Source organism: Zosterops lateralis (genome assembly GCF_965231275.1).
Source record: "Zosterops lateralis genome assembly, chromosome: 3".
Classification (NCBI taxonomy): domain Eukaryota; kingdom Metazoa; phylum Chordata; class Aves; order Passeriformes; family Zosteropidae; genus Zosterops; species Zosterops lateralis.
Genome location: NC_139764.1, coordinates 15776680 through 15795985, shown reverse-complemented (window position 1 = coordinate 15795985; position 19306 = coordinate 15776680). Strand labels below are relative to the sequence as shown.

General features: G+C 41.4%; 1 protein-coding gene across 6 annotated transcripts in view; it reads right to left on the bottom strand.

Moving 5' to 3' along the window:
- The window catches only part of TRERF1 (transcriptional regulating factor 1), a 101387-nt gene that overhangs the window by 23249 nt on the left and 58832 nt on the right, over positions 1 to 19306 (bottom strand). For all 6 annotated transcript variants that reach the window (XM_083858608.1, XM_083858613.1, XM_083858609.1 and 3 more), the window contains exon 3: positions 9055 to 9146. The gene's annotated coding sequence lies outside the window, so the exon portion shown is untranslated. The remainder of the gene's footprint in view (positions 1 to 9054; positions 9147 to 19306) is intronic.

The following is a 19306-nucleotide window of genomic DNA, read 5'->3' as shown; positions in this document are numbered from 1 at the left end:
GCAGATCATCTCTTCAATCCCCTTCTAAAGCAGGTTCATCTGTGCATATGTCCAGAGAAGGAGACTCCACAGCCTCTCTGTGCAGCCTGTTCCAGTGCTCTGACACCCTCAAAGTAAGGATGGATGGATCATATTTAGATGGAACTTCCCGTTTCAGTTTGTGCCTGTTGCCCCTTGTTCTGTTGCTGGGCACCACTGAAAAGAGCCTGGTTCTATCCTCTTGACACCTGCCCTTAAGATATTTCTACGCATTGATAAAATTCTGTTTTCTCTTCTCCAGGCTAAACAGCCTCTCCTCATAATAGATGCTCCAGTTCCCTCATCACCTCCACAACCCTCCACTAAACTCTTTCCAGTATTTTATTGACCTACAGAGCCCAGAACTGGACACAACACATTGGATGAGGCCCCACTAGGGCAAAATAGAGGCAGGATCATCCCTCTTGACCTGCTGACAATGCTCCTCCTCGTGCTTCCCCTGATACCTTTGGCCTCCTTGGCCATAAGGGTGCTGCTGGCTCACGGAACAGCCTGGTGTCCGCCAGGATTCCCAGGTCCTTCTCCCCAGAGCTGCTTCCCAGCAGCTGAGCCCCTGTATTGGTTTAGGGGGTTATTCTTCCACAGGTGCAGAACCCTGCACCTGCCTTCATGGAACTTCATTAAGATCCTCTCCACCCAACTCTCCAGCCTGTCCAGCTCTTGATGAATAGCTACCCGGGCTTCTGGCAAATCAGACACTCCTCTCAGTTCTGTATCAGCAACAAACTTGCTGAGAGTACATTCTGTCCCTCCATCCAGATGGCTGAGAAATAAGTTGAACAAGGCTGGAGCCAGTATTGGCCCCTAGGGAACACCACCAGCAGTGGGCCTGCAATCAGACTCCACACCACTGTCCACAACTCTGGGATCATCCCTTCTGCCAATTCTCAACCCACACTGAGCTTATCTATGAGGATGTTATGGGAGACAGTGTCAAAAGCCTTGCTGAAGTCAAGGTAGGCACTGCTCTCCCCTCATCTACCCACACAGCCAGACATTCCATCACAGAAGGCTATCAGATAGGTCAAGCTATTATTCTCCTTGGTGAACCCCTGTTGATTACTCCTGATAACCTTCTTTTCCTCCACACCCTTAGAGCTGACACCCAGGATGAGCTGTTTCATCACCTTTCCAGGGATGCAGGTGATGCCAAACTGACCTGGAGGATGTCTACTAACACCAAACCAGTCAACTGAAATATTTTCTGTCCAGTCACCTTACATTAGGAATGACAAACTCCAACTTCTGTTCTACCTTCTCACACTTCCTTCTTTGTATTGCATGATTTTAACAGCCAAATTTATACTGAATGCAGCCTTTTACAATTTTTACTGTATAAACTATAATTCAAATAACATTTTACAGATGTCTGTACTGTACTGTACACATAAGCACATGATAGGATTGTTTTTCTACTCCACAATATGAAACAATCACTGTGTCTACAGTCACACATATGCACAGAGGTACAATATGCTTATGCACTCATAAATACATTTTAAAATAAAAGCATATCCTGAACTTGAACAAAAACACAGAAATATTAAGCCAAAACTGTAACTCTGCCTCTTTCACATCTGATTTTCTAAATGCAGTGCTCTCCACCAAAGACTCCTGTACACTGATATCCTTTCCTTACCTTTTTAACCTTAGAAGAATCCTCCATCTATGTGGATAAATGTGAAGTCACCGATGGAGAAAATTTTAACCATTGCCGGATGCATATTAAGGAGAGTTTGTGCTAGCAACAGCAAATAAGGGTAATACATAGCTGCAGGCAGAAAAAAACCTTTTCCATTCCAGCATAATGTATAACAGAAAACCATAGCTCCCAATGAAGAGGGTTTGCAGTGTGTATAGTTTTTGTGTAAACCATCTGCAACCATTAGTATGTAACATCTTCACGTGACAAATAATAGCTGAGAATAATTGCAAGTTTATTTCCCCTTTCCAGAAATATACATTGCTTCACAGTTTCTCTGAACACACTCCCTTCCAGATTTTTATAGATGAACAATTAAAGAAGATAGGAGTCAACAATGAATAGTCAGGCTGCCAACAGGATTTTTCATCCACAACCCAACTTCAAAGACTTCCTATTAAAAATTATGAAGGGAAACTAAACAAACCCTCCACAAAACATTAAAAGGGCATAAAAATAAACACTGTGTGGTGTTTCACACTGAAAGGCCATCAACGTTTAGAGGAAGAGAGGGAACGTGCACCTCCTTTTATGTCTGCCAAGTTAAGGAGGCTCAGTCAAGATGCTCAGAACACCTTCCCATAAAAACAGTACTACTGGATCTATAGGTACACCTTTTGCATAGGAGCTATGTCCCATTTCACCTATTCACAGAGCTGTAATTTACACCAAGTTCCTTGAGTCTGACCCTTCTTTTTAAAGTCTAAAGTGACAAGTATTAGTCAAAGGAGAAGAAACAATACAAACCAGTGAGGGAGAACAAATGTCTCCCGGAAACAATTAATTAAGACCACAAGAATTCTAGGAGTAAAGACAGTAAGAGACTTAAGGTAGCAAACAACCTGATTTCATTACAAAAAATGTATCAAGGGGCCAACCAGGCTCCTGACCCCTTCTCCTCCCACAGGCAGGAGCACCATGGTGGCAGATGCTGTGGACTGTACCAGCAGCTACAGCTAGTGCTGTAGTCACCACAAAAAGTTCTGTCCCTTGGGCATGTGCCAGATTCCACCTACTGCACCCTTTCACCTGGGGGTTACCTGTCACAGGTCTCAGAACACTGGAAAGCAGCAAAGAGGTTTTATATCTGTGGCTAGCACAGACTAGCACAGACTTTATTCCCCTCTCTCAGAATTAAAAAAAAAAAAAATTAATTTAATAAATTTGAAAAATGGTTCATTAACATTTCCTCACCAGCAGCTCTATCATCCTCAACTCAGCTCTGGTTTGAGAGGTGGGACATGCTACCGTCAGGTAGATTACAGAGTTATCATCAGAGTCATACAGAAACATTTGTAAAAAGCTGGAAAAATTATAATGGCTTATTACATTAAAATACTAATCAAGTCACAAAAGGACTGGAAAGTTTAGTCACTATGAGAATCACTGCAAAAACTGCATTGTTTTCAAACATCCATCTCCCCTCCCCCAAAATAAAAATAAAAGAAAGATGAAAACATTCCTTTCAAAGGCATCACTGATCTGGAGGGAAAAAATGCAAATGTTTAAAAAGCATTGTTATTCTACCTTCAGGTAATAGGAAAAAACCCAGATATGCACATTGATAAAAGAATAATCAGTAATCAAGCAGTCCTTTAGATACCAAATGGTTTTTAGTACTTGAACTAAAGGCTTAAATTCAAGGGCTTGATGCTGTATACACAGCATTTGCTCTCAGCTTTAACAAAATGCTAACAGTATACATTTCTTGTCAGATTAAAACCAGAGTCTATCACGACATCATTAAGGCTCAGGGGGACCAAAGTTAGTCTCTGGCCAACTGAGAAGCCATTAGCAGCATACTGAATGATTTCCATTTAAGGGAAAGGAAAAAAAAGGGTGCTTTTACTCCTTTGTGTTTAGCATTAGTGCCTCAGCACCCATCACTGCCATTTATCACAACAGCTCTGACTACTAAATGGTTAAACTGAACAACTAAACTGGTAGGGGTTTAAAGCAACAACGGTTCTGCAGTTCTGTGTTTTTTCTCTTCCTAACAGTCATTTATGCTACTTAACCTATTAGATTTCTTGACATTACAGATACATCCCAATTATGCAATCATTACAAAGAAACATGAAAACAAATGCCAACAGACAGAAACATTTCTGTAGGCTGCCTAGAAAGAGAAATACCCTACTTAAGTTTATGGATGAAATCTGGACTCATGCTAATGGTAGTTCAATTGATTTCAACAGAGACAAGGGTTTGCTCCAACTCTTTTCTCATCATTTCGACAAGGTCCCCTGCAACTTGCACAGTTCCATTCTCCAGACTGAAAGCCAGGGGCCTGCCAAGCTGGCTGAAATGCCTTTACACACTCCAGCTGTCTCCCTCTTCAAACACAAGTAACTGAAAAGCAATACAAATAGTCTCTCCTGGAAGCATGCCATAACTTAATTCTGGTAAACTTGAAGTGGGAGAAAATATGAGTCTTCAATAAAGGTGATTCAATTTTTCTCCTTTGTAAACTGTATCACCGTAGAGCCAGAAGCAGCTGTGGGGTTCCCAACAAAGGAAGGACATGGACCTGTTGGAGTGCAACCAAGATGATTAGAGGGATGGAGCACCTCTCCTGTGAGGAAAGGCTGAGAGAACTGGGATTGTTCAGCCTGGAGAAGAGAAGGCTTTGCAGTGGTCTTAACTCTGGCCTTCCAGCACCTGAAGGTAGCCTATGAGAATGGTGGAGAGGGACTTTTTACAAGAGCCTGTAGTGACAGAACAAGGGGGAACAGCTTCAAACTGAAAGAGAGTAGGTTTAGATTATATACTAGGAAGAAATTCTTTACTGCGAGGGTGACGAGGCACTGGAACAAATTGTCCAGAGCGGTTGTGATGTCCCATCCCTGGAAGTGTTCAAGGCCAGATCGGACGGCATTCTGAGCAGCCTGGTCTAGTGGAAGGTGTCCCTGCTGACAGCAGGGGCATTGAAACTAGATGGCCTTTAAGATCCCTTCCAACTCAGGCCATTCCATAAACTTAGAGAAGACAACAGGCAATGAAATATCAAGAAAATGATAGTTATATAAAATAAACACTTCTGGCTCCATCACACACCACAGAAGCCAAAATCCACAGAATTTTTCAACTCCTGTAAAATTTCAGATCAAATGACAGTCACACAATTGCACTGCCTGAATTCACATGAATTTCAGAATAAGACATCCACTACAAATAAGTCAATGCATAAAAGTTGGGCTGGGTGTATGCTGTAAAACCAGGACTGAATGTCAGCCAGAGCCAGTTTCAGAACTGAGTTAATGGAGAGGGATGACAAATGACTGTACAAGAGCAAATGCTGAAGGAAGCAGACTCACTAAAACACTCAAAAGTTATTACAGCACTAATCTAACCCATCTCAGTAGGCTGCATGGCTGTATATCAAAAGGGAATTGGATCCTACAGTTTGTCCAATTTATTTCAAGTTTCTCATCTGTCCCTTTAAGCTAAGAATCTACATGCTTTTATAGATTAACTACTAGCTAGCCTGAAAAAAAGAAGACTGGATAAGATGACAAAAAAGCCTACATCTCTCCATATTCAACCAGTTTTTGCAGGATAGAGTATCTGCAGCTACTCACAAGCAACAGCATCAGCTACTCACAAGCAACCATCATTGGCTGGGCACCATCCCTCCTTGTGTCACTCCCTCCCACTAGGACGGTAAAACATTTGTTAAAGCAAAGTTAACCACCACCATTAGCAGCCTAAACTGTGTTTTATAACACTTAAGGCCTGCTTAGAAATGTGTCATTGCTGTGTGTTCTCATGTTTTAATTGTGCATTACCAGTCCCCAGTCACACAGGCTGACAGGGCTCTCTTGAGTGACTGTCTTTCTGCCACTGGAATATAAGCTACATTCTTAACTTCAGGTAATATGAAATCCAAAATCAAGTTCTCCCTTCCTTTCTTTCATTTAATTTTTTTCCCCTACTTAGCTTCCATAGAAACAAACCAGTGCTTCTCTTATTCATTTTTTAGCCTTTTTTATGGGAACATTTTTATTGACCTGTTTCGTTATTCAGAACTGTCAGATCTCCTGCCAAGCTATTCCTAAAGCAAGACAGCCATCATTCACATCATCTTGCTCTCTGATTTCCTTTAGGATAGACACAGGAATAAACAGCAGTTCCTTCCCTGACAGCCTGCATTCTGCTAACCCCAACGCTACCAACCAGGGCCTGACCATAACCCAGCCTTTAAGCTGGGCACAGACAGGCACAGTTTTCAGTTGGCCACTGCACCACTGTGACCTCACCCAGAGGAGCAGCTTTGTCAAGTAAGGGAGTGCTACCAAGAACAGACCCACCTGCACTGCACCCATACAGCTCTCAGGTGCACAGCTGGCACTGTCCCTACATCTTCAGACCAGAGCAATGCTGGAAGGCTGAGAAGCACAGAATTAGGAGAGTAAAAGTAGCATATTTCAGAGACCCCCATGCTCTCGTGCACTGTTGAGATACCAGGTATGCCCTCATAACTTTTCATGCAGCCAGAGTTCAAGTCCCTGCTCTTTTTTTTTTCTTTTTTTCTTCTTTTTTTTTTCTTTTTTTTTTTTTTTTTTCCTTCTTGGCAAAGAATATAAGCCTGTGAAAAAAATCAGCACAGTACTCAAAGAGAATGAATAATTTCCAGTGCCAGGCAAGGTGGTTGGGTAAGTCAGCAGAGAGAAAAAGGGACAGAGAGGTGAGACGGTAACTCAAAGACCTACTTTTCTCTAAAAAAAAAAGCATCTATAGAAATAATGAAGACATCTGATACAGCAATAAAAAGAGGCAGAGACTGAAAATAAAGGTCAGAAGGTATCAGGCTCATGGCTGTTTTGGTTAGAATAAACACTGAAGTAGCAATATGGATTTCAAGGACCAAAAATTTTCTACAGCTACCTCAAGGACAAATGCTTTTAGAGATGAAAACCTTTTCATCCCAGTCCTGGATACAATTGCTCCTGGTTTCTGCTGCACTTCAGTTTTGGCTGGTTTTGAATGGCAGGGATCTCAAACCCACGTCTGTATCTGCATTCAAACCCAGAGGTTGACGTTTTTAGGCAAAACCAACAACAAAAAACCCACTTCAGTATATGAGAAAGTATGCAAATAGAGAAATTACAAAAGGGAAGAGGATTGAAAGGAAGCAAAATATTTAGTAGACTGATTTTTATAGCAAGCATAGTAAGAAAGCTATATACTCTTAAAATGGAAAAGGAAAAACAGATTAGCTGCTTTTTATTAATATTAATGCTGGTAGTTCTTCAACAGTTGCACAAATCCTTCAAAAATTATCATTCCCTTTGCAGCTAAGCTTCTGCAGTGCAGTTGGAAAGGCTGCTGAGTCTCATCTGGCTGCTCATTTAAGCTGTTCCCATTTCCACTCTTAAGAGAGACTAGAATGTCCTAATTCAGTTTAATAAAAAACACACTGGACTTGGGGGAGGGGAGAACAACGATGGCACTGGGAGAGGAACTGAGCAATTTCTCTACTTCAATTAAGTTTAAAAAAAGGGAGCCAAAAAAAGACAAAACCCAAAAACTCAACCAAATAAAAAAACCAAAACAAAGAAACAAACACCAAATCCATTGAACCCAGCAGAAAAAACAACAGTTGATCATCTCAGGAAAGTCTCTAGAGAAGGGGGAGAAGAAAGGAGGAAAACAAACAATCAGAAACATCTTACTCTTGTTTTGATCTATGTAAAAACGTGCATTCTGAGGCAATGGTAATTTAATGGGCATCTTTTTTTTTCCCAAACTAGCAGAATTCTGGTTATTCAAGAAGAGGAGGTTGATTTCTAAATAAAGCCATTAACTGAATTTAATTTAAGGAAGATACAATTTCATGAGTCCCAAAGAAACAAAGAAGGTTGCTTCAACAAATCTGATTATCTTTGCTGTTGGTGAATTGGTGTTACAGTTTCAAGGTACTCTGAGGGGTTTGGAGAACTGCAACAGAAGCAGGTATCACATAACTTCATAAAAATGGCAAACATAAAATTATGTGATCTCCTCACAATACTGATTAGAAACAGAAATAAAATGCAAGCCTTGACTTAAAACTAGAAGGGCACTTGAACTGCATATTCCATGCCTAAGTGACTAGAAAGCATACTAAAGACAGCACTAACTAAAAGGGCTGATCACCTGTGATAAACAGAAGTTTTATCTTTTTAATATTTGCTGATACTTTACTGCATATTAGATCAAGTGAAACTTGATTTGAAATCCCTTCAGCTAACCTGGGTTTACTGACTGCTTAGTTGAGACAAATTGTCATCCCTTCTGCCGAGTCCTACATCAAGCGCAATACTTTCAAAATGCTTCCTGGAAAATAAACACATCCTATCATCAAAATTGTCTTCAGCTTCATATTTTAGTTTACTTCTATTACTGAACTGAGCCACTTGCAATTCCCCAGCAAGATCCTGGTTCTGCAAACATAGAAAGAGCTTAGGACAGAGAGATCAGACCTCGTTAGTTACTGTATGTGGCTACATTACAACCTCTGGTCACTGCTGATTTGGGGGAGAGGGGGAAATTTTCAAACATTAATGCATTAGCTATTGCTGTGACCACAGCCATGGTAGGCCTCCAAGTTTAGTTTAAGGTGAGCACCCTTGTAATGCACTTAAGCAGTTTCTTCCTGACCTCTGTGGTGTTTATTCTCTGCAGAGTGCAATGCAATTGCCTTTTTCTCTAACTGGAAATGCTTCGAAACAGTCATAGAACATATGCTAGGATTTGCAAAAACAGCCAAGGAGGAAACATCCTGAGACAGATAAACAATCAAAAACACCAAGCACAAGTAGTATTATGTGGAAAATAGCATATGGCTAAGCTTTCAGTGGGGCGGGAACAGCTATTTCGAGCCTGGTGTCTCCCGCAAAGGAGAGCTTTGAGAAATGCAGCTGCAGGACCCTGTGAAAAGTCCATGCCTCTACAATACACCAAGTCAGTGGTGTAGCCAAGTAGCCATTGTTCAATGCAGCCAAGTCAAATCCAATGGCTAATAAACGTGACCACCACAGTTTCTGCTTTTTTCCTTAAGTTAATGTCCTTTTGCTTCTATGAGACAATATAGCCAAAGTAGTCCTTTAAGATATAAATGTGTGTGTATTTCCTGTGTCATACATATTGTGGAACACAAAATCATATCTTACTAGATACACAGCCAACATACAACTAACCAGATTTGAGAAGTCCATCAATAAATGCAGAGGAACTCAGAAGCCCAAATTTGGAAAAACAGTCATAAAGCACTAAACTTTATCAAACAAGACAGCCTTCAAAAAACTGGACATGTGATGCACTGACATTACCTGATTTTTGAGGATTTGTGAGATTCTTGTATCTTCTTGTGCTGTCTTTGCATTTCATGCTGCTTTCATTCTGTGATCTCAAAGTGACGTATCTAAACAAAGTAAAAGAATGGAAATTAGATTTTCCCCACATGTGACTATCTCCCAGCACCAGCTTGCCCCAAAGCATGAGCAGATTTGTGACAATGAGCTTCCTATTGCAACACAAAACCCCCTAACTCCTATTCAATATAGTATCTCCAGGTTACTCTATCTTTTAAGTCACTGTGGCAGAGGGCAACTATCAGCACTCCAACTCCTTTAAAGAACAACCAAGAAGCCCTTTCCCTTATTGATTGTGAGAGATTGCTTCGTTGTCAAATCTCTGGGACTGATACATCCACAGACCTTCAAATTACAGGCTGAAATAGAAGTAAGTGAATCTTTTCTTCTTACTCAGCTTGGCGCCTACTGCAAAATGAGGAATGGCTTATGCTGATGCAATAAATAAAACAACATCTTGCCTCTGTTGCAGAGACCATAAAGATTTCACAGCACCTCACACTGCTTTGACAGAACCCAGAGGTAGGGTGAATGCTCTCCCTGAGAGGAGATTTGCTGGCCCAGAACTTGCAACCTACATGACAAGTACCACACAAACAAGTGCAGGTACAGCAACCAGGAAGGGAGGGATTAATGAAAGTCAAAGATGTGGGAGATACGATCAGGCTGTCACCCTGTGCAGAAGAGGTATCTAAACAAGGCATCTTAAATTACCTAAATGAAAACAACACATTTGTTTTTGTCAATGCTGCTGCCTGGATGGCTTTGAGGGAAGGCCCTCAGCACCTGAGGGTGTTAAGAAGGCTGGCTGAAATCACTGCGAAGCCACTCCGTGTGATCTTTGAGAAGTCCAGGGGATTGGGGGACATCCCAAAAGACTGGAAGGCGGCTAATGCCACCCCGTCCACAAGAAGACCTTAAAGAGGGACCCAAGAAGTCATAGGTCTGTCAGCCCCCTGTCTTGGGGAAAGTTACAGAACAAATCCTGCAGAGGGTTATCACAAATCAGATGAAGCATGTGACTGGGAAAAGCCAGCATGGATTCACCAAGGGCAAAGTGACACAATTGCAGTCCCCCGGTGTTGAGCCCACTGCTGTTTAATATGTTCATGAGTGGAACATAGAGTCAAATGTACCTTGATAAAGTTTGCCAGTGATACCAAACCAAACGGGGCAGCAGACACGTCAGAAGGAAGAGCCACCCTGTGCAGGAAGACCTGAATAGGGTGGAAGACTGGGCTAACAAGAACCTTATGTAGCAAAACAAAGACATGCAGGTCTTCCAGACTGGACCAGACGGTCCTTGATGGGCCTTCCAACCTGGTATTTTATTATTCTGTGAAACAGGCCTGGAAACTTGGGGTGCAATTCACACCTCACTGGTACCAGTGGAAAACACTTCATCGGCATTGAGCCCTGCTGGGTTTTGGAAAGTCATTCCAGACTTAAGAAGAAAATGTAGAAATGATCACAGATAACCTCAGTGACAGCAACCAACATTTACTTCCTCTCACTGTCACGTTACATTCACTTGTTAAAATTATTCTTTTAAAGTCTCTGATAATGGGTCCCAAACACTGTGATGCTGCCACACACAGCAAGAAGCCACCTCCCAAGTCCAGCAGATCCTTGCACAGAACAAGTGCCCTCCCTGAGCTATCCAGCAAGGTGGGGGAGAAGAACCCAAGCAACTCCTTTGTCCTATCCAGCTGCAGTCTCTGCTTCCCCCTTCATCCTCCCCCCAAAGCCCACAGAAAACAGCAAAGCACACTCCAGACATCGGCCTATCAAAGCATGCACCATGAGAGACAGGAGAGCTCCTTACAAAGCCTGACCTGCCTAAAATGTCTTTCTTTAACAGAACACCTTGGCTGATGGTAAATTCTGGCAGCACCATATGGATTTTCTTGGATCTAAGTGAGTTTTTGATTACAACATTATCATGTTGAGCCCCAGTAACTATAACCTGTGTCTTGCACCCATGTCTTGCAACAAACGTCAGCCTAAATGTCACATGTTCCCAAAACACAAACCATTCATCATCCACTTGCATCCCGTTGGCTCACAACTTTTCTAAGCAAATCCATGAATCTTTGTTGAAATAAGGTTTTAATAAACTCACATCTACTTAACACTTTATCTGATTTGGTTTTCACACTGCTATTTAAACACCTCTAGGTTTATAAGAGGCATATTGAATCTTAGATTTGACTAAAAATTGAGTACTGTTTGTTTGTATGAAAAAATACTCAGACACACAGAGAAAACCTGAGATGAACATCAGTGGAGCCAAGAGGAAAATGTTGGGGTTTTTTGCCTCAGTTTAACACAGCTATTTAGAACCTGCCAATATGTTTAAATTTAATTAAAAAATAACTGCTATATTATGTGCCATGATACAAAGTCACAATATATAGTTTTGCTTTCTTTGTCATATATCCATCTGCTCTGAACAAATGATGCTACTATTAAGCCTAAAAATACCAAACTGTTGTGCAGACAAACCATTCCTGGTAGTTTCCTACAGAGGCCAGGCTGATGGACACTAGGAAAAACAACAACTGAAATACCCAGGAAAGCCCTTTCCTGTTTTTCGTATTTGTTCTGGCTGCTTTTCCCACTGTATCACTTTCATCATTAGAGCTACAAAACCACCCCTATGCAGGGTTACAGAAATTATCAGACACGTGCAAAGGTCTCATACATTATAACACTGTAAAAAAGTAAAACTTTGGACATTTTAGAGACAGATGTAGAGAACTGATGGCTGATAAATACTGAAAACAGTCCCAACATAATTAATGCAGGAACAAACACTGCAGATGTACATCAAATTTGCAAATGAGATATTAATTCTTTCCATCAAATTTTAATCACCATCTCATTTTTTGAGGTTTAGATTAGAAAGCAAGCTAACTTTATATTCCTTTGCCATATTCCTCAGTTTTGCTTCCATCCCAGCCCTTAGATTTTGCATACAAACAAGGCACAGTAAGGAGAAGCTGAGAAGTGAAGCCTACAGCAACATTTACAAATTAAGAGCTAAGTCAGAGATCAGCTATCCCATATACACAATATAAATTTTCAGTCTTCTCTCTCCATTAGGATTGATGATGCTGCTGGAAAATAAGGAGCACATAATACCTTTTATGGGAATGTAAAGCACAGATGAATTAGCAGAAAGAGAATGCAACTGAATCAATTTCTCATCTCAAGATAGTAATGGAGGCAATTTCTTGAACTTTACTATGCTTGTAACATATTGATCAGCAAAGCTTCACACTGCAAGTTAAAGCAGGTATTTTCCCAGGTTAAAATGGAGGATAGCAGTAGAACTCTAGGCATCACACAAAAGACAGGGATTTTTTCCAGTCATGTTACACTAAAGAAAAAACGAAGTTTCCGTGTGCTTGTATGTTATTGCAACACATGAGAGGAAGAATTATAGATAAAAGCTGAATTAGTCCTGCAGGAGCCTTCACAAAGCAAATTTAGTGACAGGAGAGGGGGAATGGTTTCTAACTGAAAACAAGTAGGTTTAGATTAGATATCGGGAAGAAACCCTTTCCTGTGAGGGTGGTGAGGCACAGGAACAGGTTGCTCAGATAATCTGCAGCTTCCCCACCCCTGGAAGTGTTCAAGGCCAGGCTGGATGGAGATCTGAGCAACCTAGTTTAGTGGGAGGTGTCCTGCTAAAAAGCAAAGATTGACTCCCTCTATCTGTGCCAGACAACACAGCACAGCGAGCCCAGGGCAGTCTGTGAGCACTGCACACAAACTGTGCGCTGAGGAATTCCCCCAGCTCCCTCCTCTTTGAGCATAAAGGTACAGGACTCATGTCTGGGCACAGAGCAGACAATAGGGGATACAGCATCATAAAGTCACCCCAAGACACCATGGCAGGTAAGTTGGAACTGGATGTTCTTCCAGATCCTTTCCAACCCAAACCATTCTAGGATGTTGTGATTGTATGATTTACTTAAATGGCATTTAAAAAACTTCTGTATCATTTGACATTAAGAACGTAACCAAGGTGTTACAACTGGAAACTCAGACTTCCTGCAGATCACCCTAGCATCCAAAACATGATTCTGAGAATATACCAAAGGGAAAAAAACATATCATAGTATCGAAGAGCATCTTCTTATCTAAATTGCTTGGTTATGATCAAACAGCATTTAATTAGTTTTAGAGCAGGAAAAGTTAGCCATCATAAGATAAGAAACATAGGAACAACAACAAAGTATGTCGATTAAACAACAGAGTATGTCGACTGAACAAGCAATACCAACAAAGACTTTAATATCAACTGGCTAAATCGGCAACAAAATAGTTACCAGTACCAGAATTATCATTATCAATCATATACCATTACTTCAGTTGACACATGAGTCTGAACAGAGTCTCTCCTCCCATGCTGGTAGTCCTCTCTTAATCATCAGCCTTGTGAATTTGTTCCCTTTCCATGGTCCATGTTCAGCTTCTTGCTTGCACCTTCCTAGAAAAACTCTACGAATTCAAATTCTCTTCTAAGGACAGGATTCTCCATGCATGCATAATTATTTTTATGTGCTCATTTCTGCATCTTTGAAATGCTTCAGGAATATTGCATGACATTTATTTTCAGAGAAAATGGCTTAGACAAACAGAGCATCTTACAGATGAGATGCTACTCCACAGACAGATTACAAATTCCAAAATTTATTAAGTTTTTCATGTGTAGGGTCCAAGACTTCAGGTAATGCATACAGGACAACGTGAGATCATGTTTATGGTGTCTTTGACTTGAGCTACTGGTCAGCTTCATCCCTGTCACACAAAGCAAATGGGTGTTCACATGAGAGAAGACCACCAGTTACACCATAGGCATAACCCAGGAGGTGCCTGCCTTGGGAGCTGCACCAAGTGACTGCTCTCTGGCACTGACCAGAATTCAACCCAGCTCCCTCGAGCAGGCTCATCTTGGCCCATCCAGAAGAAAATTCCCCTACCCCTCCTACCACATAACCACCTCCTGTCTTCTCCTTATTGCACTCTGAGAGCAACTGGCTGGCAGTACAAGAGCCCCAGAGCTGCAGCAGAATCCATCATCTTTCCATTCATAGCTCTCCTATGCTCGTCTCCTGCTCATCTCTTTGGAAGGACAGCAGACACTCACTCCCCATCTCTTTCTTTATGAAATTCATCATTTTTGCAGGTCTCCTTCCAAGAACTTCTGGTGGCTTTTTGCGACCCCATAATTTGGATTTTCCTTCTTTGTTACAACACTGTGAGGACTGGGGCAGGTGAAATGGGAGACAGGGAGGACCAGAGCCACATATGGTATTGAAGAGAGGAGAGCACCACACATTTACACAGCAGCACTTTCATGCTTTCCACTTTGTTTTCTGTTCCTTCACTAACAAGTACTGACATCTGTTTGTCTGTCATTTCACTGCCATTTTTACAGGACAACCACCAAGTCTCTTTCAGAACAGGTAACGCCTGGTGAAGTACTCATCAGGCATGAACTGTACTGTGATTGCCCTCCTCCTCCTCCAAGCATTGCTTTCGTTTATCTACATGCAATTTCCTCCAGCATTTTATCATCCAATCATTCAGTACAAGGAGTTCTGCAACACATTTCAGCCAGCCCTTCTTTTCGTTATTCTTAATACCTCAAGCCCACAGTCTTGCAAAATTTCAGTTTCTTACTTAAAACTATGAAGTGACTAAAACTGTTCAAACAAAATCATTGCCAAAAATGACATCAATAAACTTTGTTTCCTTGAAAAAACCTCAAACTATTCTTTCCCTTTGCAAAATTACTGCAAACCAGCCATGCTCCTAAAAGAAATTCCCCAATCGCTCAAAAAAACCTTCTAAGTGGGCACTCCCCATAATGAGCTTTAGCCCTAATTATTCCAATTTGGCAGAGTTGGAACCTGTCACAGCAAGATCTTGTCAACAGCCTGATAACCTGATGTTTGGACCTCTCATGCCACTAACATACCAACCCTGCCCTAAGCAGATGGAGCAGGAGCTCTACAGCTCAGGAAACAGAACTATTAGACTAAAAAAAAAAAAAAAATACAAAAAAAACCCCCAAAAAACCCACCCAACCTCAAACAAATAAGCAGACAAATCTAAAAGTCTAACAGCTACTTCTTGGCTCCAGATCTTCCCTGCAGAAGGTAGGTGGGGAAAAAAAAACCCAACCCATCCCACCCCTCTGCAGACTGACTCCTATGCACTGCCAAGAATATTTTGAAAGACACAAAATGTATAATAACTTTTCAACTGAATATTAATTTCTGAATTGAAGGGAAACATTTTAAGGGCGAGTGGGTGTAAGGAATGATTCCTCCTCGGCACTGCCGTGCTATTTATTAAAGGCTGCGAATACCCACAAGAATTCAGCTTTGGCCTTTGCACTGTACACTAACAAGCTTAGTTTACTGACATTCACAAAGCATATAAAGCTCTGCTTCAAATGATCTCTTTTCAAGAGACAATTACGAGACAACTGGAGATTGGATGACCATCAGAGCTAATTAAATTCTTAAATCCTGTTTGTATTTTTATCCATATCTTTCTCACTATTGTTGCTGAGCAGGGGAATGGGTTGGCATGGGAGGCTGAGGGAACAAAAATATGCCTTTCCCACACCCCCATTCCCCTCCAGTTACAGATCTGTTTGGAACAAAACTTGAGACACGAAATCAATGCAGCCAGTGGTGGAATTCATCTTATTGTGACAGAAATATTCCATTTTCCCTAGCTTATATTTTAAATTGCTTTCTGATATACCAGGTTATTATTTTTTTTTTTAGCCTCCTTCGTTCCTTACATAATTAAATGCCACGCCATTCAGCTTTTACAATTACTTTTACCACTTTCAGAAGAACATTTCTCAACTTTCTATGAAGAATTTATTCCCCACAAGTATTAGCTCCACTGACTATTTTCTTCTTCATTACATTAAAAACTCTTAGCCATCCCTGTAGTAATCTTCTCCCTAATACAACTTTCCTGTACGGTGGGTATTATTTGCCAATCCTCAGTTTCCTTTCTGAGTATTCCACATAACCAGAAGTAGCACAGAAGAGGGGAAAGGGCAGTGCTTTTTAATACCTCGGTGCCTTCAGCTTGCAAGCAAGGAAGAAGGGCTGAGGACAATTTATGGATACCTTTTTGTAACAAATTCAGATTTTGTGTTTAATATTTGCAAAAATTATAACAATGCTCCCAAAAAGGTCTCCCAGCTAAGCTACAACCGTTTCACCCATTTACCCTCCAGGTACAGACACGCAGCCTCTGAAGCTTTGAGTACTGGCTTCTAAAATTCCTCTTCAAAGATGACCTCAGTTTTGGAGCAGGCAGCTTCCAGCCCTGTAACTTCATGTTCAAGGTACTGCCCACACTAAATGGAGGTCCAGCTGCACAATGCTCTCTCCAGTTTGCCAACTTGTAACAAAGAACACAGAAAACCTTAAAGAGGTGCTTTATTGATACAGAAGTGACAAACTAAATGCATATCCTTTTGCAAGAAGCAAGTTCATCCTGCTTAATGCTTATGAGAGAAACATAAACAAACCCCCACAGATTAGAGTAATGCCTCCCTTCCTGGGAAGGCTAAAGATAATTATTTAGTGAGAGGGGGTTTGTTTGTTTTGGTTGGGTTTTGTTTGGTTTTTTTCTTATTTTGTGAACAACTTTAGGGGGAAGGGGGTTGAAAAGAAGAACAGAAGACTAAGTAAGAAAGGGTCTTTAAAATAATTTAACTGCTAAAGCTTTACTTCTGACCAAACTGCCATCTTGTTTCTTGGTAGAACAGGAGGAAGGAGTTTTCAGTGAGTGCCTAACAAGCATCAGGGAAGAAACCTTCTCTGTTCCAGGCACGGTACACCCCTACAGCATCCTCTTTATGAATTGTAAGTAGGAAAGTGTTTCTTTAAAGATGATGATAAACTTGCGTGTCGTCTATGTCTCTGTCATAACAACTGACCAAGAAATCTTTCAGGATTACTGAAATGTTGCCAAGCATCACGCCTCCAATTGAAAGCAACGTATGCCTGACCTTCTAATACCATTTTCAACTCTGTAACAGTTAGAGCTTGAATTATTGTCCCAGGCAGTTGAAGAGTGAACAGGCTCTGCCCACATTTCCCCATGACTCCACTGGCACTCTGGCACAGAGTTTTGCATGAAGGTGAAGGAACTGGGGGCTCTACAAGAGGAGTCAGAGGATAACATATCACTTCATGTCCCAATTTCATCTGAGGTCACAATGACCTGAATCCAGCATGAATTATACACAATCATCCTCCAAGCAAGTGGATCCACGCCAACTGAACCTCGTAAGTTTTGGTTGCTAGGAGGTAGCAGTGGACATATTCTCAAGTCCTGTTTACTTGAACCATTGAGGTTTTCCTCTCTGGAATTACCTTCCACAGTCTGCCCACTGGTTTATGTCTCCTTGAGATATCAGACTACAGCTAAATTCTGTGGTTTCCCATCTGCTGTCATTTGGCGAAGCCTCTATGAATTATCTCTCCAAACAGTCTGCAAAAGACCTCCAACACCTTCAGAGCAAGCTCATATCTTTAAACAAACCAGATAACACGATTAGCACAAATCCTGTCAGAGAGGTCTTGCATTCAGACCCGCTGTTGTTCAGATGGCCACGTACCAAGTTCTGCATCTCAAACCCCACAAGTAAGCACAGCAGACAGAACCTCAGTACCACTTCACAGAGCCTGCCTTAAATTTTTCAGTCTGTTCTCTGTCCCTAAAAGACTTATCTCAAGGGACATACAATGTTGGTACACCAACATTTATTATCAATTGTTTTACATGGATATTAAGTTTCAGAGTGTGCTATCTGGAAATCTTGGCTTCTCCAAATCATGCTTTTAAAGACTTACTCTATAATTCTCCTATCAGTTTGTAGGAGATGCATTTCTGTCTTCTGATTTAGGAACACATAAACAAATTTTTCATGGTTATCTTAGCTAAGACTGGACTTGGACTATTTATTTATTGCACTGTTTACATGTACTGTAAGCCATCCAATGAGGAAATGGAGAAATAAAACCAACCTCCTCCTTTAGACTGCATCATTTCTGACACTGTTTCTACTCAGATCAGCTCAAGTTTTGTTTGTTTTATGGAGAAAGAAAGTAAGCAAACACAGACTTCAGTTTTTCATCATTTACTGAACCTATGGCATGCCAGACTCATTTATCATCAGGCCTTAGACTCAAGCTGAAATGCTAATTACAGACAGAAAGAAACGGTAATGCTTTTCCAATAATTAGTAGGCAAGCAATTCTCAGAACAGTGTATCAGATTTATCACAGGATTCTGGAAAGAAGATGGTGATGCTGACACACTCGTGGTTTCCCTTCTGTTCACTCTTCATCTACAGCAGATTCAAACCTCTGGATTATCTACTCAAGACATCTGACTGGTAAAGTAATTTATAACTCTGAACATGGATGTTCCCCATTGAAGCACCCTTGGGAACTGCCCAGGCAACTATGGCTACAAGCAGTACAACCAGAGGATGGAAAAGTAATGCCATGGACCTTAGGCATTTTTAGTTCTGACTGTGGACTTCATGACTGAAAAATGCAACCAAAAATGCCATTTCTAACAACCCTCATCACTGCAAACACCAGGTAACATAATCAGAAGTTGTAGAATGGGAGTGAGGGTGGATTGTGAGTTTATTTTTAAAAAGCTAAAAGAGGTGGTAAAAGCAACTTCAGCAGAGACAAAAGGTGAGAGACACTGAAGTGTGCTGATCAAATCAGAAGCAAAAGCAGCTTGGGCAACACCAGCCAGACCTCAGGGGGCAGAGCTCCAGCTTCTCTCACCAGAGTAAGTAGCCGTGGGATCCCCAAAGCTTCAACACAGCCAGACACAAGGGAAGGTAGAGCAGGGGCATAAGTCTCCCGAGAATCCCTGCCACAGTGACACCCCTTCCCACTCTGAAAGAATGGTGGCACACGGTGAGAGAGAAAGCTGGTGCTACCACTGTGAGGCCTGCAGGTCCTGAAGAGATGCTGAGCCTTGTCCTTGTTTGCCTGCTCTTAGTTCCAATGGCACACCTGCACTCATGCCAAGGAAACACCATTATTCCCCTTGGCCAAACCACATGGCCTTTAACTTAGGTGCAGGCTGCAGAACTTGAATAGCACCAGGGTGTTCCCAACAGCCTTCCCTC